This window comes from Cupressus sempervirens, chromosome 11, assembly GCF_028749045.1.
Source record: "Cupressus sempervirens isolate cs-2001-9-10 chromosome 11, ASM2874904v1, whole genome shotgun sequence".
In the NCBI taxonomy this organism is placed as follows: Eukaryota; Viridiplantae; Streptophyta; class Pinopsida; order Cupressales; family Cupressaceae; genus Cupressus; species Cupressus sempervirens.
Genome location: NC_143128.1, coordinates 443,364,545 through 443,390,483, shown reverse-complemented (window position 1 = coordinate 443,390,483; position 25,939 = coordinate 443,364,545).

The following is a 25,939-nucleotide window of genomic DNA, read 5'->3' as shown; positions in this document are numbered from 1 at the left end:
TGTATTAAATTCCATACTCTCATTTGCAACATATACTATGTGTTGGATCTTTAAAGACAATTGTTTCAAAGAACATAAAAGTAAAAAGTACAATAGTAAATAAACATGATTCTAAAAGCAACTCGTCCAAATAGGGGTAGCTAGATTTGCATTCATGTTCCCAATCTAGAAATTGGTATCCAGATATCACCCTTCTTTTCATGTATAATGTAGAAAGCTATTATTATTATTATTAATTATTATTGGATTCTCTTTTTATATCAATAATGGATTCCAAGGGCTCTACTATTACAAAATTAAGGGCAAAATTCTTTGGCAACAATCAATGAACCTATGAATTTATAATTACGATAAGGCCAACCCATTCTGATGCAATCAACCCACTAACAAGCGATATGTGTTACACGAATGAATGACCCCATTTTATAGACTTGTATTTACTATTCCAACTTGAACAAGAAAATAAAAAGCAAGACAATCATAATTCTTATCTACTATATTTTAGCAGTCATCTTTTTGTATGCTCACTTATCCATTTTGCTGTTGAAATTCACCCTTCTCTAAAACATAGTTATGTTCATTCATGTTTTTTTACTCTTCTGCTACCTACTCTGAATTGATCAACATATTCTCAAATTAATGCTAAAACAATTGTTTGAAAAGACAAAAAATATCATTTATGCCCATTGTTTGGGGACTACAAGATAATAAATCCTAAAAGACAGATTTGCAATGCCAAGAGTGTTTGCACATTTATGATTGTTTTGAGTGCTAAGGTTCTTGATTGGAATTACAGACTGCATATAATAACAATGATGACCATATGTGTCTGACTTAAAAATAAAAAGCAACGACTAGTAAATAAACTATTACCTATAAATTAGTAACAACAAGCAAAACAAATACCATGGCAAGTAATTTTGTTCCTTGAAACTGTAACCGAAAGACATCAAAGCTTTTTTTTTCCCACAATAGCTCTTGTAAAATTAATAAATCAAAAAGTAGGCTTTTTCTTTATTTAATGAGATTTTGAAACTTATCCAAGGATATATGTATATACCCAAAATAAAAGTAAAGGTCGAATACTTACATCAACATTTCTTTGTGTATGACTATGAATGGGTAAGCTTAAAGGCACAATATAGAAATTTGAAACCTCAGAGTATAAGTTATTTATAAATTTACAACAATAAATTAGCATACTTTGGGCTTCAAGCAAAATCTTCCATGGATATGACTACTTCCAAACTGTAGATCATCATTCTAACCAAAATTTTCTCAATTAAAGGCAAAGAGATAAATCAATCCTTAAAAAATCCTCCTAAGGTTTAAGATAAAACTCATTAGAATTGAGAGCCTCATGATGATTTTGACTCTAAGTGGTATTGATATGATATGATGTTGTGCCATGATGTTAAGTTTGGTGCAACCATCTGAAGCTTCTAGGCCAGCAAAAGTTAGCTTCCTCATTCATCAAGAAAGGGGTTGCTACCAAAATCCTACTACCTCCACTAAAATGTCTACTATTGAATATAGCTACACCTCTTATGTTTCCTATCATCCCAATACTAGCACCAAACCCACCAATTTCCTTGGTAACATATTTTCCCACAACTAGGTGTTGTTCACTGGGTGTTCTCAACCATCCATGGTGGCTCAAAGGTAACCCCCTAGCCCTATTACATCACAAGGCTTGTGAATCAAGGAATGTACTTTTACACTAATAGATCTATTAATTTGGGTTTTTGAAGAGCCATGAAGAGGCAAGGATTCCATGCTCAAGTACTAATGTGTGAATGCCCTGATTCTTTTTCCCTTTTGGCCAAATTCCTTTCATGCTTATGGGCATTTTGATAGCCTCTCGGTGCTTGTGGTGCTTGCACAATCTCGAGTTACTCTCCCCTAGGCTAGGTCCAATTTACTAACTCTCCTTCCCTGGCTACATTTTGTTTCATGTCATCTAAAAGTGGAGTATCCTTCATGTTGTTTCAAGCTATCACTCATACACCATTTTATACACAAACTTTGAATAACATTCTCCCTTTTTCCTTACTTTCTTTCTTGATTTGTTCCCCAAGAATGAACAAGCATGTCAATCCCTTCATCAGAGATAGAGTGGATTCTTCTTTTTAATTCCAAGCTTACTATTTCTCTTCCACTTTGTCCTTTTACCAGAATCTTTCCATATTTTTTGGACCACTATTCTCCCTTGATTATTTTTCTATTTTAGAATTGCATAAATTTTGTAATAAATTATCTACAACTTTTCAGGCAATGATAATTTTCTGACATCCAACACTTTTTTGATGTATGAAAATTTTTTGATCATTGTGTGCCACAATAAAAAAACCTATCAAATTAATAAAAACTAAAATGGCATTTAAAACAAAATTCTACAAGCACATACAACCAATGATTTTTAATTTCATAAATCTGCTCAGCAACCTTCTATCACATAGAATAATTTAGTTATGTTGAAAGAAACAAACTCTTATTTTAGTTTTAAACTAAAATATTAATCACCACCATTAAGGGTTTTGTTTCAAAATTCTTTAACAACTCTTTATATCAGCGATATAATGATCTAGTAGCTAAGAGGAAATAGCAATATGCTAGTCTTTCTTTAAAATATCTCCTCTAATTGGTGTTTGAAAGTTTACAATCCAATGCATATATAGAAGTAAAATTTTAATGGTGTTACCCAGCATTCCTAATGTTTGATGAGAAACATATATAAAAAGTAACCTATGCATCTTGATTTTTCAATGGGTGAGGATATCTCAAGGCACAATCTTGTCTAGATGTGTAGACATAAAATTCAAAATATTATCGATCACATGCTAGTTCATTACTGAGTTGTTACCATTTTAAAGGAAATGGAGTTTTCTCACATGAAAGTCCATGTTTTTTCTAAATGATAAATTATAAAAATGTATATGCATAATAGTTGGGTATCAAATCGAAGACTTCAATTTGGTATTATATATATAACATGTCTAGTTGCAGCATTTTGTTTTCAAAAAATATTGTAAACTTCTACATTTTATACAGGGATCATGATCTCCAACTATATCATTGCTTAGTATTATATAAACTACTACAAGATGTTTCTCCTATTACTACTAATGATGGTGTTGAAATGTAATTGAAAAGATCATTGTTAAGAGAGATTGTTGAAAAAGGGAGAATGTTGAAGAAGAATATGTGTTTTAATCAGTGTTTTGTCACTGATGTCAAACCTACTATTTGCTAGTAAGACAACTACTTACATGATTCAAGTACTATCACTTAGTTGATTGATGAAGAGGATTTGATTAATAAGAGGTAACAAAAGCACTTAGAGGAAAGGTTGAGTTATGATTATGTAATGAAGTACAAGGATCAGTTAAGACAATAATGGCATTATGTATTGATAATCTACTTAAGGTTACAAATGTTGGCTACACTCCGAAAGTTTAGAAGAACAAGTTACACAAATTTTTCTAGCCAAGCTTGACCAAGTAGATAGTAGGTGCCAAGAAAAGTTAGTGCTAACCAAGAAGAAAGTCAGTAGGAGCCGAGTGAAACAAAATTCAAGTGGATGTCGAGCAAGACAGTTGATGCTGAGTAAAGTCTAGTCGATGCCAAGCATCAGTAAACTTTATTTGATGCTGAGTGATTTTATAGTTAATGTCAAGCAATGCAGTATGTGTCGAACATTAGAAGGTTGATAATGCTAAGATACTACATTATGTTAAAGATCAAAGATTTGTCAAATCTAAGCTGAAAAGTTTGTTTTCTTAAAACTTGTAAAGCAGGAGAAAGCTAAGGTTGATGAGTTGGTCAGACAAAACTTGATGTAAACCATTTTAAAACAAATTCAAATGGATTCTAGGAGAAATTTCTAGAAGAGATACAAGATATGGGGTAGATACATTATATCTTACCTAATCCATCCAAAACCCTAAATTGGATGCTAGAAAATGAGTGGGAAAATATCCTAATTTCCTATTTATAGGAATGCTTGGTCATGAAGCAATGTTTTCATGTGCAAGAACCTAAGGAAAAGGAGTGAAGGGTTTTGCTTCATCAAGTGACCTAAGAGAAGAGTTTGCAATGGTATGTTAAGCAAGAAGGCTTAAGGAGATGAATGCTTGAAGGGTGAACAAGCTATCAAAGCAACAAAGTATGAAGACCCAATAGAATTGAGGACTAAACAAAGATCTATAATCTACAAAATAAGTTGTAAGTTGTATTGGATCAAAGCTCTATTGTTACTCTCTAACAATCGTATCAGTCTAGGGTAAATCCTTTGGAGTAAGGTTGACCTAATAGTCATTTGTAAATATTTTAACTGGGTGGCATTCCAAGTGAATGGCCTAAAGCCCTCTAACAAGGCTCACTTCTAACAAGGTGATCAAAATCCCTTAACTGGGTCACATTTAAAAGTGTGTATTGTAACCTTTAATAGGGTTGGCCTTTCACAAGGCATCACTTCAGAAGAGTGAAAAGGAGTAGCATGTTACTAGTTTTTTTTGCCAAATTGGGTTTCCACATAAATCAGTGTGTCAAGTGTGCTGATGAATTTGTTTTGTTTCATGCTTTACATTTCTGCAAGTTGATTTGATAGTAACGTACAAGTTTTAGTGATTGCATAATGGATGCATGCATGGGTATGAATGTTTTATGGGCTCACTAAGTTGGGAAAAGTTTTATTTATACATATGGACCTTGGATAATTGATTCACCCCAAACCCCTCCCCCCACCTCTCAATTATTCTAAAGTATCCCAACAATTGGTATCAGAGTCATCTACTGAAAATGACTAGTTTCAAGGTACTAGAAGCACAAAGATCAAGATATTAAAAAGAGAAATACCCAAGCTCAATAGAGATAACTTTCCTACATGGAAAAGTTTGATGAAGCTACACCTTGGAGGACTTGGAGATCATGCAAAATCTACCATCTTTGTGGAACATGTTGATCTAGTTGGAGCCTTAATTGCTAAAGATATGATGTTGGATATTGCCTTTGCCCTAAGCTATGCCAAATTAGGTGATGTTGGATATTGCCTCTGCCCTAAGCTATGCCAAATTTGATGATATCAAAGGTCGTGACACTATAAAGAAAATGTGGGATGTCCTACACATTATCTATGGATGAGACAAAAATGTTCAAAGAGCCAAATTTGAAAGTCTAAGAGGTAAGTTTGATGATATGAGAATGGAAGAAGGTGAAAATATTGTTCAATATGTTGCCAGAATAAAAGATGTTGTTAGTGCAATAAGAGGGGCTACTAGTCATATAGATGATGATACTATGTTAAGCAAAGTCTTGAGAACATTACTGCCTATTTATGCTATTAGAGTTTTTGCAATTCAAGAGCTGAGATGTATTCCAAGAAATGATTTAACCCTTGAAGATTTGGTAGGTAGACTCACTAATTTTGAGCTATCTAACTTTGATAATTACAAACCTGAGAGTCTTGAATATACTTTCAAAGCTAAGTTGTTATTGAAGGACTTTGATGAAGTGAAGTAGAAGAAGAAGAAGAGAGAGAGAGAGATAAAATATGTATCAAATGATAGTGATACAAATGAGGAAGATGTTGAACAACTAGAAGCACCACTGGCAAGAAGATTTCACAGAGGTACAGGCAAGTTCAAAGGTAAGTTACTCATCATTTGATTCAATTGCAATGAGTTTGGTCATATTACTGCAAGATGTACATAGAAGAAGAATTATAGAGATGGCAACAAGTACAAGAATAGAAGAGAAGATGGCAGCAAAGATTACAAAGTCAAAGGCAAGAAGACATGATACATTGTTGAAGAAGAAACCATGGATGATTCTGATGAACATGATGATGAAGTGGTGTATGTTGCAATGAAGGATGAATCTGATGAAGATGAGGCAACTACACTTGTGACTTGTGTGAAAAAAAATGATAGATGGATCATTGACAGTGGATACTCACATCATATGAATGGAGATAAAAGTAAGTTCATTACCATGAATTGTTATGATGGAAATAGTGTTAGATTTGGTAATGATGCACCATGTTTAATAAAAGGAAAGGTTCTATCAAACTCACAAACAAGATTTCATGTGACAATGCTTACTATGTTGAAAGACTAAACTATAACTCGTTGAGTGTGTCACAATTGAATAATTTTAGATGCAAGGTTGAATTTGGAAACAAGACTGCTAAGATATATGACACAAATGGAAAATTGATTGGAAAAGGTGATCAAACTAGAAGTTATCTATTCTATCTTGATATAGAGGATGCTACTTGTCTTGTTGCAAAATTTGATAATGTATGGCTTTGGCACAAGAGGTTATGTCATGTTAATTTTGATAACTTGGTTAGTATCAGTAACATAAAGAAAGTTAGTGGTTTTCCTAAGTTGAAGAAACCTAATAATGTAATGTGCAAACAATGTCAGCTAGGAAAAATGACAAAGTCAAGCTTTAAGAGTAAAGCTCATACCTCTAAAGAAATACTAGGGATTGTTCATACTGACTTGTGTGGAGCAACTAAACTGCAAAGCTACAGGGGAGATAAGTAAATAATGCTATTTGTTGATGATTATTCTATGATGATGATAGTTATGTTTTTGAAATAGTAATCTAATTCTTTTTAAAAGTTTAAGTGGTACTTAGCCAGAGTTGTGAAGAAATAGGTAAAAGCCTGAAATGCTTGAGATTGGCTAGAGGAGGAGAATTCACATCAGATGAGTTTGAGGTGTTTTGTAATGACAGAGGAAACAAAAGATAGACATCTACTCCTAGGACCCCTCCACAAAATGGGATTATTGAAAGGAGAAATAGGTCTATAATGGACTATGATAGAACACTTATGATGGAGAAGAATGTTTCTCTAAAATACTTGAGAGAAGCTATAAGTACTACTATATATACCCTAAACCGTGTGCAAATCCAGAAAGATACTTATTCAACACCTTTTGAACTATGGTATGGATATCCACCCAAAGTAAAATACTTTAAGGTATTTGGAAGTAAGTGTTACATTCTTAAAGATGTTAGGAATGGAAATCTTGATGTAAAAAGTGAAGAAGGTATATTCCTAGGATACTTCATATAACACCCTGCCATGTGACCCAAAAGAAGCTAACCTAAATTTTTACTAAGTTTTTTAAATATCTTTTTTTAAAGTTAAAGATAATAACTTAACAACAATAGTTATAACATAGTGGAAGTAATTAACATTCACATAAAAACATACCATAAAACATATTACAATTCTTAAGGGTCCCATGACATTGAATCACATTTAACTTTAATTAATAATAAATCTAATATATAATAAATCCTCATTAAAGAATAATTTACAAGTGTGAATCCATTTAAATAATATAAAATTATATATGATGCCACTTTGCAATATATAGAATGCACAATCATCCACTATATAGGTCACAAGGTATGAAAGGCTGAAATAATATACATCATCCCTTAAGATCTTATGAAATCAAATACAATACAATAGTACAACCATCCATCATAGAAATACAAGAACAAATAGAAAGGAACATCTACACAAATGCATCCAGTAGCAGCATATGATGCTTGGATCTCAATGGTATAAGAAAAAGCACTGCCACCTGACCTCGTGGAACCCAGAAAGGTCCACTCCCACTGTGCTGAGGAGATAGTCTCAAGTCCCATATAGGATAAAAAACTCAACAATAAAATCCAAAATCTAGGTTCAAGGAATCACCTAAAAACAATCTAACTCAAAGTCACTAAGACACAAGTATCAACTAATCCCAGAGGCAACACGGATGTGTAAGAAATCTACTATGCAAGTGGGCAAGTCTCATAGCAGGAACCAACTCTATGGTTACTTGGCTAGTCTTTTAATCCTCCACCCCCCTAGTGACTCTATGCAGCACTAGTATCCTTTCACACTAACAAGGCATACTAACGAGTCAACTCTAAGGTTACTTGTCTAGTATTTTAATCCTTTGGCCCCTTAGTGACTTTCTGTGGTACCAATATCTTGTTAATTCATTTTAAACCCATTTAATGAAATGATATCACTTATTAAATAACCTACAATGGGTTACCCTGGCAGCCACTTTGGGCCTCAGACTCCATTGCAAGCCATGTCCCAACTTAACATACGAATAACCTACCCTAAGCTCAGTAAAATCAAAAGATTACAAAAGACCACATACCATACATCAGTTCTTAAACAAGAAAATAACAAGTATTGAAAAACACAGATCATAATCATAGATTCCATCACTCCAATCATCCTAACAAGACTAACTAAAAATCAAGTACACATAAACCAATACATGTCATAACATGACATCACCAAGAACAAATCATATAAACACTTCAGTCCTATAAAAGTGATTGGAAAGAAATCCAAATATAACTGATCAAAGACTCAAAGGTTATATTAGATAGGTCACACCATTCACCTGAATTTCACACAAGAACACTAGAAAGCAATAACAATCAATGCATGAAAAAATCTCATAGAGCATACCAAACACATTACCATGGTTGAGTATAAAAGATCGAGATCAAAACACCATCATGACATCACAAAACAGAACTCTCAAGCCTCTAGTAAACATCTTGACTGGCAATAGCTAAGTCAAACTTGAAAACCCCAACACTAGTAAATCACACACCACATAAAGTGCATGCAAAAGTAAATTTCATAATTTATTAGGTTTTGAGAACCCTAAAGTTTAATATTTACTAAAAGTTTATAGATCAAATCATAGTCAATTCTATAATGGAAATCAATTTTCTCAAACAAGAGTATCAACCCAAAGAATTTTTGAAAACAAAAACACAACAGACACAAAGAAGATAGGAATTCAAGCATCTACTGCACAAACGCACAAGATCCTACCTGGATCTGATGCTAAAACAATGAATGCACAAACACCCAAGAATCTTCCTTTTCCTTCAAAAACCCTCTTTTCAAAAATTAGCTCCTCCAAACCTGTGTATTTGGAAATGAGCTCTAATTTCCTTAATAAATACGAATATGGTAAAATTAGAACTTTAATTTAATCTTTTAAATTTAACTCTTTTATTTGATTAATTAAATATAATTAAATATTGAATTTTCTATATACAATTTTCATGAAACAACTTTAAGTAATTTAAATTAAAATATCTTTATTAAATTAATTTTCTTTCTCACTTTAATTAATCATGAGACATTTTTAATGTCATATTTATTAATTTAGCTAATAATATTATTTAGAGTTTATTAATTAAAATAAAAATCCTAAATAAATTATTATTAAATTGTATAATTATAAGTATGCAAAAATTAGAACTATAACTTTATCTTTAAATTTTATTATTTTATTTAATTAATTCATGAGACATTTTTAATAATATATTTATTGACTTAACTAATAACATTATTTAGATTTTATTATTAAAATAAAAATCCTAAATAATTATCATTAAATTAAATAAATATAAATACATAAAAATAAAATTTTAATAAAATCTTGAAATTTAATTCTTTTATTTAATTAATTTCTCATTTAATTAAATATAATTAAATATCAAATTTCTTTATAAAATTTCTATTAAATTATCTTTTAATTTGATTTAATTATAATAGAAAATCATAATAGACCCACAAAACCAAATACGACAACTCAACTGAAGGCAAAGAACATAATCAAACTCCAGGGTCAAAATCACGAATTCATGTCACTTGATGAATTCAAATGGGTAAACTAACTCGAATACTTGTCCTATTTTCTAGGACAATTGGCTTAAGGTTTAGGATTCAAACTCAAAAGTTATCTCCCCACTTATACCATTGAAATACTGCCATAGGGTATGCTCATCCTAGCAATTCAGGGAAGTCAATACACGGTACCTACAATCTGCATAAAATCCATGCATGTACAAACACAATATTCTAAACTCAATAGGCAATGGTAGGAAGTGGTTTATCATGTAGATCTCGACTAGTAGGAGACTACGAGTCCCTTCCTCAACCACATCAAAAATGTCAAACATAAAGAAAATATATGCGCACACCATACACATGCAAGTATGGGGTAAGTATCCTTAGAAACTGCATAAAAATTATTCATCTAACTAACATCATTTAATAATTGAAATAACTGGCACTAAGTATCTCATCATATATATATCAACTAAATATGGAATACAACTAATCAATTTTGGTAATCTAACACCACTAATCATAAAACATAATAATAGAACAGGCCTAAAAGAATCCAGTAAAAAAAATTTAGAGAATTCAAGTAGGGGTAGGTATTACACTCCATAAGAAGAAAAGCTTATACATGTTTAAATACTAACACGAACAAAATTGTGGCAAGTGCAAATGTGAATTTTGATAAATTTATAGAAGTACATAAGGCTGAATCCATGAAAGAACCAGAAAAATACAAATCATTTGTATACTTTTATGAAGGAATGCCTGTTAAAGAAGATGTTGCAAATCAAGTTACAAACCAACAGAAAGTTTCAATAAATGCCAAGTCACATCTTGTGAATGCCGAGTTGCATTTAGGAACCAAGATGCATTCAGATGTCGAGTTATAGAATGAAGTGGGTGCATATTCTGATTCGAAAGATAGTAGACATGAAGGAGATGTTGAGATACTTGACAGAGAGATACATAATGATTCTGAAGTTGAAAGACAAAATGAAGAAACAAGAGTTGGGTCAAGATTGTCTAAATATGTCAAAAGACATCATCCTACTGCTCAAATCATTGGAAACAAAGATGTTAGATCAATGATAAGAAATAGATTGAGAAGTGAATCATGTTTGCTAAGCATGAGGGAGCCCAAAATAGTGAAAGATGAATTAGAAGATGTGGACTGGTACAAAGCCATGGAAGAAGAGATTGAATAGATAGAGAAGAACAAAACATGGAGTCTAGTTCCTAGAGCAAAAGACAAAAATGTGATTGGCACCAGAGTATTTAGAAACAAGCTATATGAAAATGGTGAAGTCACAAGAAACAAAGAAAAATTAGTTTGCAAAGGATATGCACAAGAAGAAGGAATTGACTATGGGGAGACATTTTCTCCTATTGGAAATACAAATGAGAAATGAATACTTCTAAGAGGGGGGAGTGTATTAAAAGTAATAATCTCTAACCAATAAAACTTTAAACTTTTAAAGCAATGTATGCATAAACATATTGGAATAACATGTAAAGTAAATGCATCCATATAAACACTTGACACCATATATGATTACCTAGAAACCCTCCAATGAGAAGGTAAAACTGGGGTGGGGATGACACCCACAATTCTTTACTACTACAACAATAAAATTCCCTTGTTAAGGTTACATAATTTGACCATTCTCATTGTCTTCTATGTGAAAGGTCTGCCTTGTTAAAGGCTTACAAAGGATTGTTAGATCCCACCCTATTAAAAGATTTTAACACCCTATTAAAAGTGTGCTTGGCTAAAAGACTTTAGAACACTCACTTGGAATGTTATCCTGTTAAAGGATTTCACAATGACTATTAAGTCAACCTTAATACAAAGGATTTCATTTTGTTGATACAGTTGTTAGAAAGTACAATAGAATGTTTAATCTAATACACTTATAATCTAGTATTGCTGATTTCAGATCTCAATTCAGTTCATCTTGATTCTTTCAGATTTGATATGAAATTGTTGTATCCTTGATCCTCTATTCTGATAACTGATTTTGCAATTACGTCCTTCTTCTAAGTCACCTTGAATGTACAATGATCAATTCACCCCTTTCACTTCCTTCATATTTTTTTCTGGTATCATCTCCTCGTATGCATTTTCTAATGCTCTCTCTCTCTCTCTCTCACATACTAAATTATGGGGTTTTTTCTCCCTTTAAAAAGACTTTGGTGGCTTAGGGTTAGGTATGAATCTACGATTGTGATTCATCCATTTTTCCCACTCAATTCCTTCCATTTTTCTGATTGGTTTCATGTTAAATATGTAGGGAATCCAAATAGATTTGATCTTATCTTCAAAGCTTCAAGATCTATCCATATGTCGGCTCAAAAATGGTTTACATAGTTGTTTGTGCTATCACAAACAACTAGGCCAATTATGTGTTACTCGGCACTTGTTAATACTAATGCTTGGCACATACTATAATTTTATCTGTTTTAGCACTTGAACTTGCTCAACATTTACTATTCACTCGGACTTGAACTACTCAACACTTACTATTTACTCAGCACATGAGTGACTTGGCACTCATTGCAACTCAACATCTATACACATTATACTTGGCATATGTTACTAGCTCAGTATGAACTTAAAGAAAAACTTAAGTGTGTTGACACTCAATTGTCAAAACCAATCTGAGATCAAAAATCTCCCCCTTTGACATGAGTGGCAAAAACACTTAGCTATACATGATGAATCTAGTCTCCTTGAGTATAATGTACATCAAGTTCGACAGATATACAAAACTTCAAAATTGTTCAAAATTTTGTAACGAACTATATATCTCAAAAAAATTGTGACTCCCCCTGAGTTTATATGTCTTTTCTATATCCAAAATCTCTTTGAGTGGATTTTCCTCTGTTAATAATCTTTGTCTTCATTATGATGATTTGATATGCCATGTTTATCTTTTCTGCTATTTACTCCCGCTTTCTTCTCTCTATTTATTTTGTAACTCCCCTTTTCACATTTCTTCCCCTTGCATATATCTCCCCATTTAATATTTCTCCCCCTTTTTGAAACTTGTGTCAAAGGGTCTATATACTAAGTGTGTATTTATCCAAGAAGTTCTTATTATCTTTTATTACAATCTTGAGATCAACATCCTAGTTTTCTATTGCAACATCTAGTTATTTGAGTTGGATGGTTGTCTCTACTACAAGGTGAACTAAGTCATCCAATGTTGAAAAATTAGGATCTTTCTTGAGTATTGTTTCAACATAGGCTAGTTATTTTTGTAGTATCTCCATGTGAGGGGTCAAGGAGGCTTGAATCTGGATTAGCTTGGCTCTTGTATTAGCCTCTTCTACTATTAATACAACTAGTTCCTTTGGTGTGTGAAGTGTGGAATGAAAGTGCTTTTCACTTTGAGTTGGGTTTTGTGGTAATTGCATACCAGATATTTTCAAGTTTCTTTCTAGACTCAGAATCCTTTGGCTCATTTCTTGTGTGAAGAGTGTGGGATCACACAATTTGGTGTATAGTGAGAATATATTCTCAAGTACCTTCTTTATTTTTTCAATCTTTGTAGCTAGTTCCACTTGTGATAGTTCTATTCCATTAGATATCTTCTCATTTACCTTTCCTTGAAAATTCTTTTTAGACCATTCTATGAGTTTTGCATTGGTTTCTTGGTCTTTATTTGTCACCTGTTCAACAATTTCTAACAATTGTTCCAATATAGGCTTAGTTTCATCAGGTGTTTACAAGTTGAATGCATCTAAAAAGATGTTTTTTATCTCATGTAGTGCTTTCCTTTACTTATACTCCTTTCTGAGTATATCTTGGTTCTTCTTCATTTCCAATGCCTCTTGCATCTCATTGATTTGTTCAAGGTTCATGGTTGCATAGTCATACTTTGGTATAACAATTTCCTCATCTAATGTTGGGTCTCCATACTGAAGTACCCTTGCAAAAAATTTTAAGCTCAAGCTTTGTGCTAAAATTTGAAGTGGCACTGCATTAGTGCTTGGCTTCTGAAGGACTTTAGTAGGAGAGTCAGTTGTTGGTAAATTAACCAATGTCTGAATGGCTTCTTGCTCCTTTTCCTTTGGACTGTCCTTTTCTTCTTCTGATATTTCTTGATCAATCATAATTATCTATGGTACATCTTGTGTTTGTGCAGTAGGTATAGATGTCCCTATCTGCCCTACTTGTTCTTTTGTGGAGTCCTCTATAGTCTTTTTATGTTGTTCAATCATGACAACTTTCACTATGTTATCAACCTTTGCTCATGTATCTACTAATTTTTTCTCTTGAGGTTGACCACTAGTAGCTGTAGGGATGATAAAAGGTGGTTCTTTTGTATCTGCCTTATCCCTAGTTATGTTAGCTACTACTTTCTGTAACTCATCCATATTGACCAACACTAGATTATCACACAAATTTTCTTGTAGTGTGGATTGGTCAAGGATCTTCTTTAGATCCTCTATAGTTAGTGGAGTGATGTTCTGAGCTAAGCTATTAGGAACATCTTTTACTTTTATTGTCTCTATAGGTGTGTTTGTGTCATGTGGAGGGCTTACTGGTGGTAGTTGTGTGTCTTGCACACCTTGATCTGTTTGCTGCTCCCTAGCTATTGCCATTTCATCATTTTTTTGTGGTGCCTCCTCCACTGTGTTACCTTCTTTTTCTTTCTTAGCTTCTCCTTCCTTGTCATTTTCCTCATATTCTCCATTGTTTCTTCCCTCAAAGGGATCCTCTTCTCCTTCCTTAATAGTAGTTAGCCCATATATCAGCTTCCACATTTGAGTGGAATTCTTTACAACATCTTCAATCTTGTTCTGAAGTATGTTGAATTGCCCTGTACTTGGGTGCAAACTTGCTACCATGTTTCTTGTTTGCCTTTTTTATTTTCCCTTTTGACAATTCTGGCATCACTCATGCCAATGTAGACTCTCTTATTTCCTTCTCCCTATTTAGGCAATAATAACATCTATTCTCAACAATTGAATATATATCCTTGGGCATTGTAGTGTCAAATTCAAGTGGGGTATTCTTGAATTTTTCCATCATGGCATACACTGATTCTTCAACCTTATTTTGATCTTCTCTACTCAATTTATTAAAAAATATATTTTTTAAACTAGTTAAGTCTGCATTATCCCTAATATTATCACAAGTGTTTTCAATATCAGACTTGGGAGCATGACTTACCATTATGAACTAGCTTGTGTCCTCTGACTTAGTCCTTTCATCATCAGATTTAGGTTGTGCAACATATTTTCTCCTCAACTTCTTCTGCATTAGACCTTGTTATTCAGTAGCCTTCTTTTCTTTTATTTTCTCCTTAGCCTTTTAAGTGGTGGCCCTTGTGGTTGCTCTTGTGGCTAGAGCAATAGGCTTTGCAAGGCTTGGTTTTGCAATTTTCTTACCATTTGGTTGAGTTGCAGGCTATGTCTTAGCCTCTCTCTTCTTTAATTCTTGTTTTGCAAGTGCTTCCTCAGCTTGTTCCTCCTCAGTACCTTCTTCTACCTTCTTCTTCATCTTCACCCTTGCCTTAAGTTAGGGCAAGAGGTTATTGGCCCTATTCTTTTTCTTCCTTTTCTTCATCATCATCATCATCATCATCAGCTCTTTCACCAAATTTAGCTTTAAGCTTATTTACCATTTTATCTTTCTTCTTCAAAGCTAAGGTAGTTTTCAACTCCATCTCAACCTTATATTTGAAAACATCATAATTTCCAAAGATTTTTGTTGACTTGTCAACTTCTTCTGCAAGTAATGTAGTGATGGCAGCTGATGCCTCATCTATGTTGATTTCATACCCCAAAGGCCTTAACCATCTCACTCTGGGTGCTATAGCCTAGATAAAGGTGTAATCAATGTCTACCAAGAAACATATGTCATTTTAATACTTCTCCACAAGGGAAACATGAATTCTCCATAGCTTCAAATCCTCAAAATAACTAGTCATCACTGACTCAAAATTGTCTCTCATTCATTCAATGTACTCATTTATTTGCACAGCTACAGACCTATTGGTCTTCCATCATACCTTACCAAAAGAGGGAAACTCATTTTGAACATAGAAATATATATATATCAAAATTAAACCAAATTTGCATTGAGCACTTTTAGATCTCCTTATTGCTCCTAGGTTTTCAATGATTTGTTGCAATTATAGCTCTACCTCTACTTGTAGCATAAAAAATCTTGTAGCCTACATCTACCACTATACATGGAACACTATTCAGTCAGCTTGAGTGATAGAATTTGTGTGATATGACCCTCACTGCAATTCAAGAAGTGTATCTTTGATAGTATCTATTGTCATATTCCACTTTGCCCCTGTATTTTTCTCAATTGCTTCTTTAGAGTCGCTCATTAGGGTCTTGGGCCATTCTAGGGTTGGATATCTTGTAACCCTATGCACAACCCTCTTTGATAGTTTGATAGGTCTTACTTCCTACCATAGGCATCCATCATGGATTTTGCTCAAGACAATTCTTATCCATTTAGTCTTAAAGACAGTGGGGAAATCTAGGGCATGGGTTAAGCCCTTCCTTTCTATGATTTGGAATTCTTCTTTCAACACTCCATGTTCACATAATTTATCATTGTATTTAATGCATGGTACATGTACAGCTATAAACTCAGCTTCTAAGCAATTTCTACTTCACTCAGCATCCATAGGGTTTCCATCACTTGGTAGCTATTAGAACTACCCTTACTTGGCTCCAATAAGAATTTCCTTCACTTAGTAACTACTACAGATTCAGCTTCAACTGGCTTTGGATGACAACTCAGGGCACACTAGAATTTTGCTCAATAATTGAAGAAGATTTTTTTACACTTGATAGTAAGATGAAAACTTAAAGTTTGACCTTGGTTTTTCCTTGTTGACTTGCATCTTTATTCATGCTAATTTACCATTTTCAGCACTAACTTATCTTTGAAATGATGTATGATGAAGCATTTAAATATTAGTCCCACATACCTCTTTTTGCTTAGTTTGATGAAATATGATCACTTGACTTTTTAGGTGAAGTGATCCCTTCATTTGATGTGTTGCATCCCTCTTTCTTCCTCCATGTTTTATTCATTTCTCCTCTGATGTGTTCATCATCAACCTTGCCTTTTCCTTTATTGAACTCTGAGTTAGGTGTCTTCGTTCTTGTTGGGCAATGCTTGTTGATATGACCAATCTTTAAATAACTAAAGCATGTAGTTTGACTCAACCATCTATTGTAGCTACCACTGAAGTGTGTTCGTATGCAATTCTCAGGGATGTGTCCATACACTTGATAATAATGATAGCTATGTCTTGTATTGTAATCCCAATTATAGGAATTTTTGTGGCTTCTTCCCTTTGTTGACTTGTTTGATGACCATGTGGACTTGGATCTGCATTCAAAGGCTTTGTGTCCAAGCTTCTGACAATTGTAGTAGCATCCTTCAAATTTTGGTGCATGCATGATTCTAGTTCTGCATTCATGTGCTTGATGACCTTGTTTGATGCACTTGTAACAATGTGTCATGTTATTTGGCTTAGCATTTTGACTAGCATTCTTGCTTCTGCAAACATTAGCTATGTGTCCTTTCTTTCCACAGTGATGACAAGTAGGTTTAGAATTCTTACCTTTATTGTTTCTTTCCTCAATAGCTTTGGATGATTCTCCTTCTTTAGTGCTTGTGTAGCCCAATCTTGATGTTTCTTTACTGGATCTAGGGGATTTCAGTAGTTGCTCAAAATACTTGATGGCTTCATTAGGCTTGTTGAAAATTTTAGCAAACTCCTTTTCTCTTTTTAGGTCATTTTTCAATTGTTCATTCTGCAACTTTAATGTAGTTATCTCAATGTCGTTGATATTCAACTCATGATGAGCATTCATCATTTGGCTTAGGGTGTCCAATTGCATGTTTGAGATCCCAGATAGCTCTACTGATTTTTCTTCCAATCTGTTTGCCAAAAATTTTTTGTCTTCTTCAATCATGGCCTTGTCTTCTATAGCTTTCTTCTTTTGTTCAGTTACATCACATAGTAGTATAGCTTGTGATTCTTGCTCAAACTTGAGATTTTTTATTTCCTCAACTTGTGCTCTATTCTTTTCCATGAGATCTACAATTTCTGCATGAAATTCACATGAATTATCATCTACAAATAACTTTGTGTTGTCAATCTTTTTTTATTGAGTCATTTTTTTCTATAGAAATCTCTTTTCTTCTCTTTAGTGAACTTCTCAAGGCATCTCTAGCTTCATTCAGTTGTTGCAGTAAGAGATGTATCTCAATCTCTTGATTTTCAATGGTCTTTCCCAACTTGTAAACCTCCATCTCAAGATCTTTTCTCCAAGTTGTAAGGCTTCTCCTGATGAGAACTAAGCTTTGATACCGATTGTTGGAAATACAAAAGAGAAATGTATACTTCTAAGGGGGGGGGGGGGGGGGGTTGTTGAATCAAATGTAGTAATCTCTAACCAATAAAAATTTTAACTTTTAAAACAATGCATGCATAAAAATATTGAAATAACATGTAAAGTAAATGTATCCACATAAACAATTGACACCAGATATGATTACCTAGAAACCCTCCAATGAGAAGGTAAAATTGGGGTGGGGTTAACACCCACAATTCTTCACTACTGTAGCAATAAAGTTCACTTGTTAAGGTTACATAATTTGGCCATTCTCATGATTTTCCTTGTGAAAGGCATGCCATATTTAATGCTTACAAATGATTGTTAGATCCCACTCTATTAAAGGATTTTAACACCCTATTAAAAGTGTTCCTAGCTAAAGGACTTTAGAACACTCACTTGAAATGTCACTCTATTAAAGGATTTCATAATGACTATTAAGTCAACCTTAATACAAAGGATTTCATCCTACTGATATAGTTGTTAGAAAGTATAGTAGAATGTTTGATCTAATACACTTACAATCTAGTATTGCTGATTTTAGATCTCAATTCAATTCATCTTGATCCTTTCAGATCTAATATAAAATTGTTGTATCCTCAATCCTCTATTTTGATAACTAATTCTACAATTTTGTCCTTCTTCTAAGTCACCTTGAATGTATACTAATCAATTCACCCCTTTCACTTCCTTCAAATTTTTTGCTAGTATCATCTCCTCACATGCATTCTATAATGCTCTCTCTCACATACTAAATTATGGGGCTTCATCTCCCTTTAAAAATACTTTGGTGGATTAGGGTTAGGTGTGAATCTATGATTGTGATTCATCCATTTTTCTCGCTCAATTCCTTCCATTGTTCTAATTGGTTGCATGTTGATTGCATAGGGAATCCAAATAGATTCGATCTTATCTTCAAAGCTTCGATATCTATCCATATGTTGACCCAAAAATGGTTTACATAGTTGTTTGTGCCATCACAAACAACAAGGCCAATTTTGTATTACTCGGCACTTGTTAATACTGATGCTCGGCACATACTATAATTTTTTCCAGCTCGGCACTTGAACTTGCTTGGCATCTACTATTCACTCGACACTTGAACTGCTCGACTCTTACTATTTACTTAGCACTTGATTTACTCAGCACATTAGTGACTCGGCATTCATTGCAACTCGACATCTATACACATTATACTTGTCATATGTTACTAGCTTGGTATGAACTTAAAAAAAAAACTTAAGTGTGTGGACACTTAATTATCAAAACCAATCTGAGATTAATAGCTCTTGTTGCTAGAATGGAAGGAGTAAGACCTCTACTTTCTTATGTTGGATACAAAGGTTTTAGAGTTTATCAAATGGATGTTAAATCTACATTTCTGAATGGCATACTAGAGGAAGAAGTTTACATAGAACATCCAAAAGGTTTTTTTGATGATAACAATAAGAACATGGTATGTAGATTGCACAAAGCTCTATATGGCTTGAAACAAGCACCAAGAGCATGGTATGAGAGACTTCATACTTATCTTGTGAAGATTGGATTTGAAAGGACTGGTTATAATAGCAATTTGTACATAAATACTAAAAAAGGCAAAGGATTTTTGCTATTTGGAATATTTGTTGATGATATCATAGTTGGAGGTCAAGATGCTTTATGTAAGGATTTTGCAAATTAGATCAAGCAAGAATTTGAAATGTCTATGTTTGGAAAAATCAAATTTTTTGTGGGATTGTAAGTATATCAGATGAAGTATGGTATATACCTCACTCAGTCAAAGTATGTCAAATAAATATTGAAAACTTTTGGATTAGAGGATTCCAAACTAGTAAGTACACTTGTAGTGATAGGACACATGTTGTCAAAGAATGATGATTCTACCGAGGTGAATCAAACATTATATAGGTCTATGATTGAAAAATTGCAATGTGTAGTACATAGCAAAACTAACATTGCATTATCTATAGGGATAGTTGCAAGATTCTCTGCTAATCCCAGGGAGAATCATTTAATGGCTATGAAAAGAATAATGAGATATCTTAAATGAACAAAAGAGTTTGGTCTATACTACAAGAAGAATGAAAAGTTTGAACTAAGAGCCTACATTGATGTTGATTGGCTGGAAACATTGATGATAGAAAGAGCACCAATGGAGGAGAATTTTTCTTAGGCAAGAGACTAGTTACATGGACTAGCAAGAAATAGAGTTGTACTTCACAATCTACTACTGAAGTTGAATATGTTGTTACTGCTATAAACTGCACAAACATTGTATGGATCAAATAGCTACTCAAAGGAATGAAGGAAGAGATCATAGAACTAGTGATACTTTATTGTGATAATACAAGTGTTATCAATATATCAATGAATCCTATGATGCACACAAAGACAAAGCACATTGCAATCAAGTATCATTACTTAAGAGAGTTAGTTCAAGATAAAGAGGTGAAGATGAAATATGTTAACAAAAAGGAGAAAATTGCTGATATGTTCACAAAACCATTACCTAAGGATGCTCATGAGTATCTAAGAGGTAAATTAGGGGTAATACCCCTATCAAAGGATATCTAGACAACAAGAGGAGTGCCTTGCATCAAACAAGCTGATGTTTATATGTTACACATTGATACATAGGATCTTACTTTAGGAGCTACCTAAAGCAATCACAGAGCTTCAAATCAGTCACAAGCAAGGTGACAAAGGGAGAAAATGAAGAAATTGCAAAAGCTTACATCTACATATTTTAAGATGACAAGTTTTTTGTATATGACTTTAGCATTGTTGTCAAAGATGGAGAGAGTACATTAAACTAATCAACATCAAAAAGAGAGTTCTGTTGATCAGAAAGAGAGAAAGTGCATCAAAGGGAGAAAGTATATCGGTGATCAACATCATAAAGAGAGTTCTGCTGATCAAAAAGAGAAAAAGTACATTAGAGGGAGAAAGTATATTAGAGAAAGTACAAGATATTTTTGTCAAAGAAGATGGAGAAGCTATTGATCTTAGAGGGAGATCAGATAATTTTTGATGTTGCTGATTAGAAGAGGACACATTAATGATGTAAGAAAGAGGGAGATACAAAAAGGAACTCAGAGGGAATTATAAGAAAGAGTTTTGTAACCTAATCAAAAGATGGAAGTTGTTGATAGAGGGATAAATTTTGATACAAGTTTTTTTTTGGTATTGTCTTATTGTTTTAACCCAGTCAAATTGATTGAATGAGATGTTCATCATTTGATTGACTTGGTTGATTAGTTTGGTTTGCCATCAATGCCAAAGAGGGAGATTGTTGAAATATGATTGAAAAGATCAATGTTAAGAGATATTGTTGAAAGAGGGAGATTGTTGAAGAAGACTATGTATTTCAATCATTGTTTTGTCATTAATGTCAAACCTGTTATTTGCTAGTAAGATAACTGTTTACAAGATTCAAGTACTATCACTTAGTTGATTGATGAAGAGGATTTAATCAATAAGAGGTAACAAAAGCACGTAGAGGAAAGGTTGAGTTTTTATTATGTAATGAATTACAAGGATCGGTTAAGACATTGATGACATGATGTATTGATAATCTACTTAAAGTTACAAATGTTGGCTACACTAAGAAAGTTTAGAAGAACAAGTTACACAAAGTTTATCTGCCAAGCTTGACCAAGTGGATAGTAGGTGCTGAGAAAAGTTAGTGCAAGTCAAGTAGAAAGTCTGTTGGAGCTGAGTGAAAGAAAATTCTAGTAGATGTCAAACAAGATAGTTGATGTTGAGTAAAGTCTAGTTGATTTCGAGTGATTTTATAGTTGATGTCGAGCAACGTAGTATATCACGAGCATCAAAAGGTTAATAATGGTGAGTTGTTGCATTATGTTAAAGCTCAAATATTTTTCGAATGTAAGTCGACCAATTTTTTTTCTTGAAACTTGTGAACCAGGAGAAAGATAAGGTTGATGAGCTAGTGGTATAGAACTTGATGTAAATTATTTTTAGGCGAATTCAAATGGATTCTAGGAGAAATTTCTAGAAGAGATACAAGATATGGGGTAGATACATTGTATCCTACCTAATCCATCTAAAACCTTAAATTGGATGATGGAAAATGAGTAGGAAAATATCCTAATTTCCTATTTATAGGAATGTTTGGTCATGAAGCAAAGTTGTCATGTGCGAGAACCTAAGGAGGACAAGGAGTTAAGGATTTTTCTTCATCAAGTGACCCAAGAGAAGAGTTTGCAATGACATGTTACGCAAGAAGGCTTAAGGAGATGAATGCTTGAAGGGTGAACAAGCTACCAGAGTTGCAAAGTATGAAGGCCAAATAGAATTGAGGACTGAATAGAGATTTTTAATTTGCAAGAGAAGTTGTAATTATATTAGATCAAAGCTCTATTATTACTCTCTAACAATTGTATCAGTCTAGGGTAAATCCTTTGGATTAAGGTTGACCTAGCAGTCATTTGTAAATCCTTTAATTGGGTGGCATTCCAAGTGAATGTCCTAAAGCCCTTTAATAAGGCTCACTTCTAACAGGGTGATTGAAATCCCTTAAATCGCTCACATTTAATAGTGTGTATTGTAACCTTTAATAGAGTTGGCCTTTCATAGGGCATTATTTTAGAAGAGTGAAAAGGAGTAGCATGTTACTAGTAGTTTTTCCCAAATTGGGTTTCCACATAAATTAGTGTGTCAAGTGTGCTGATGAATCTATTGTATTTCATGCTTTACATTTCTACAAGTTGATTTGACAGTAACATACAAGTTTTAGTGATTGCATAATGGATGCATGCATGGGTATGAATGTTTTATGGGTTCACTAAGTTGGGAAAAGTTTTATTTATACATCTAGATCTTGGATAACTGATTCACCCCTCTGCCGCACCCGCACGGCCCACCCCCACCACCCCCCCCCCCCCCCCCCAATTATTCTAAAGTATTCCAATAGATGGGTCAAGCTTTCTTAGAAAATTAACGATCTTTTTGTAACTTCAAAAAATACATGAATACTAATTTTTAAGAAAATGAAGCTAGATTTTAACACAAAGTACACCTATGATTTAATTTCTATATTCAATTCACATTTATTTCCATAAAAAAATCCTATAAATGGAAAAGAGGTGATAGAGGAAACTAGTATTCACATGTCGTTACTCAAAACATTCTCGAGCTTATTTGTCCTCTTGTTGTTGTTCACTTGTGTGTGTTTATTTTCCTTTCTCCTCTTTATTTTATTTTATTTTTTCCCAATCCATTCTCACTTATTTTTTGGTATTCATGCCATCTATCTTGCATGAAACCGTTGTTTACTAATGGTTAACTCCCTTTGTCATTAATTACCACTACTTGCGTCCCAATGGATATTAGTTATTTCAATCTTATTATAAACAAGATATTTTATTTTCTCAAATTCCACTTTCAATAAATATCTAATCAATTTCTTAATTATTCTGTTAATGGAGTAATTGATTCTATTTATATAAAAATAGAAATTTTAAAGAATTTTTTGAAATCTCTCAAGTTGATTTTCATTCATTTTCAAATAATTAACATTCACACACATACATACTTGATTACAAAAGAGTGTTATCTATCATAATTTCTTTTACAAGTATGAAATACACAATTATAAAAAAATTCAAATTCAAATTTTAAACAAACACATTTTTTTTTAATCTATGTGGTGTGTGTGACCATATTTTTCTGAAACATCCTTACCAAGGAGCTAACGTCGTCTACCTCAACCACACTCTTGTCTTTCATTCCCTTCCCAATCATTCAAAATCTCAATTTTGCATCAATAGGTTAGTAACTAAAAATTTATAATCAAATTTTCAAAATGCATATTCCTTCTACATTGTAAACACAAATCATTTAGAATTATGATACTGAAATATCGACATTTAATTAAATTAAAAAGACATCAATTTCAAAATTAGATACTTATCATTTTCTTTTCAATTCAATTCTAAGAAAATGAAATATAATTATTAACATCTCATCTATCTTACACATGATATTTCATCAAAGAAAATTATGTAGAAATGAAAATGCATCATATTTTGAATTAGCAAAGATATCTAATTCATACATTTATATCAACTAATCTTAATGACTTGGCTTGAGAAACATCCAACCAAGTCAAAAGAGTCAAACAAAGTTGATAAATCATGCTGGAATATAGGATTCTAAAAGTCAGTTGTGACACATCTTTAGGTGATTGCTAAGGGAATCAATCAGATTATTTCTTCTTCTAAAGCATTGAATCATTTATGGATTATATTATTTTGTTTTATATCATCATCAATTTCTACAAAGGTGTTTGCATTACTCAAATTGAGATTTATGGTGATCATATTTTATTCATGCAAAACGTTTTCAAGACTATGTCAAGTTGTTGGTGGATGTCATGCATCTCTACTGAATGAACGATTCTTAAGTCTTAGAAGCATTATTGAATTGTGGAAGCATATGAGATATCTCAATTTTTTTATCAACTCTTTGATTTTTGTCAAGTAATAGTGTCAAATGGAAGTGGTATAGATTTGGGTGGTTTTTCTAGGGCAAGAAAAGAAAAGAAAAAATCCCTCTTGTCATGATTCATTGGATTTAGGCTTTGTTGAGATCACTAAGATTGATCTTGATCTTAGTCATCTGGGAAAGAATCTTCTTTTCCTTAAAATTGAGCTCTCGACCATTTTTTGTTATCTGTCGTTGTTTTTTCTTCATCTTTTTTGTTTCATGAATTTATTATTTTTTGATTAAATGAATTCAATCACAAATGGTTTCATTCGCATAGAACTCTTGGTTTTAGTTGAAGTATTGTCTCGATAGGTTCAAGTATTATCTAAAGCTCATCGTGTAACTATTATTGGGTGTAGTTTGTACCTGCCATGATATCCACCCTCAAGTGTCGCCTTCTAACATTGCAACTTCTTCTAGCTCCAGGAACCATCTGCTCTTCATTTCTATGTTCATAGGTGATAAGTGGTATTTAATTCTACATGAAGTGACATCTACATGGACTAAAGCTTTGTAGGTAGGAAGTGACATTTAATTTGAATAATTATTTGTGTATAACTCTTGTCTTTCTACATGGAATAAAGCTTTGTTGGAGGATTTCTATAACCAATGCTTTACAACTCCTAATGATTCAAAATTTTTGATTGGTTGAGTGTCTTGAGTATGATTTCCACATACATATTGTAATGTGTATTGAATTCTATCACAAGAGTTATTTTTTAATATTTTTAGTTGTGTGGTGTTGCCCAAGTTTCAGTTCATATCTCTTGCTCTAGTGTTTTAAATCAAGTCGAGTGTTAAAATCTTGAGTCTGAGTCTAGATTTTCTATAGGATACCCTTTCTTCTCATTATTCTTTTGAAGTTAACCTAATGTGAGAATCATATGAGCAATGCATTAGTCTAAAGCAAGGTGATTAGGGTTTGGAGGGTTTTTTATGCGTTATCCCAATGAGAAGAATGTCTTGATATTCTACTAATTCACATTTTCTTGTTTCTAATCATGTCAAAGACAAAGATTCATGTTGTGAAGTATTTCTCCATGAAAGCATTTCTAAATCTCTGAGAGTTTCTAACTTCATGGTCAAAGGTTTATATCTAAAGAAGAATACATTTTAAAAGAAATCATAGGCATATTCAAAGTTTATGTAGTAGAGAACATCAAAGACTGAGGCTAAAGATTGATATGTAGATCATGAGAATAACTCAGAAGCAAGATCAGTTGAATTCAATATAGAGTGAATGCTCAAAAATAAAGAAATGGTGAAGGAACCAAGTCAAATGTGGTATGACCCTTTTTGAAATGAAATTGATGATTTATATTTAATCCGCATATATATGTTGCAAAGTTGAAAAGTCAATTAAAC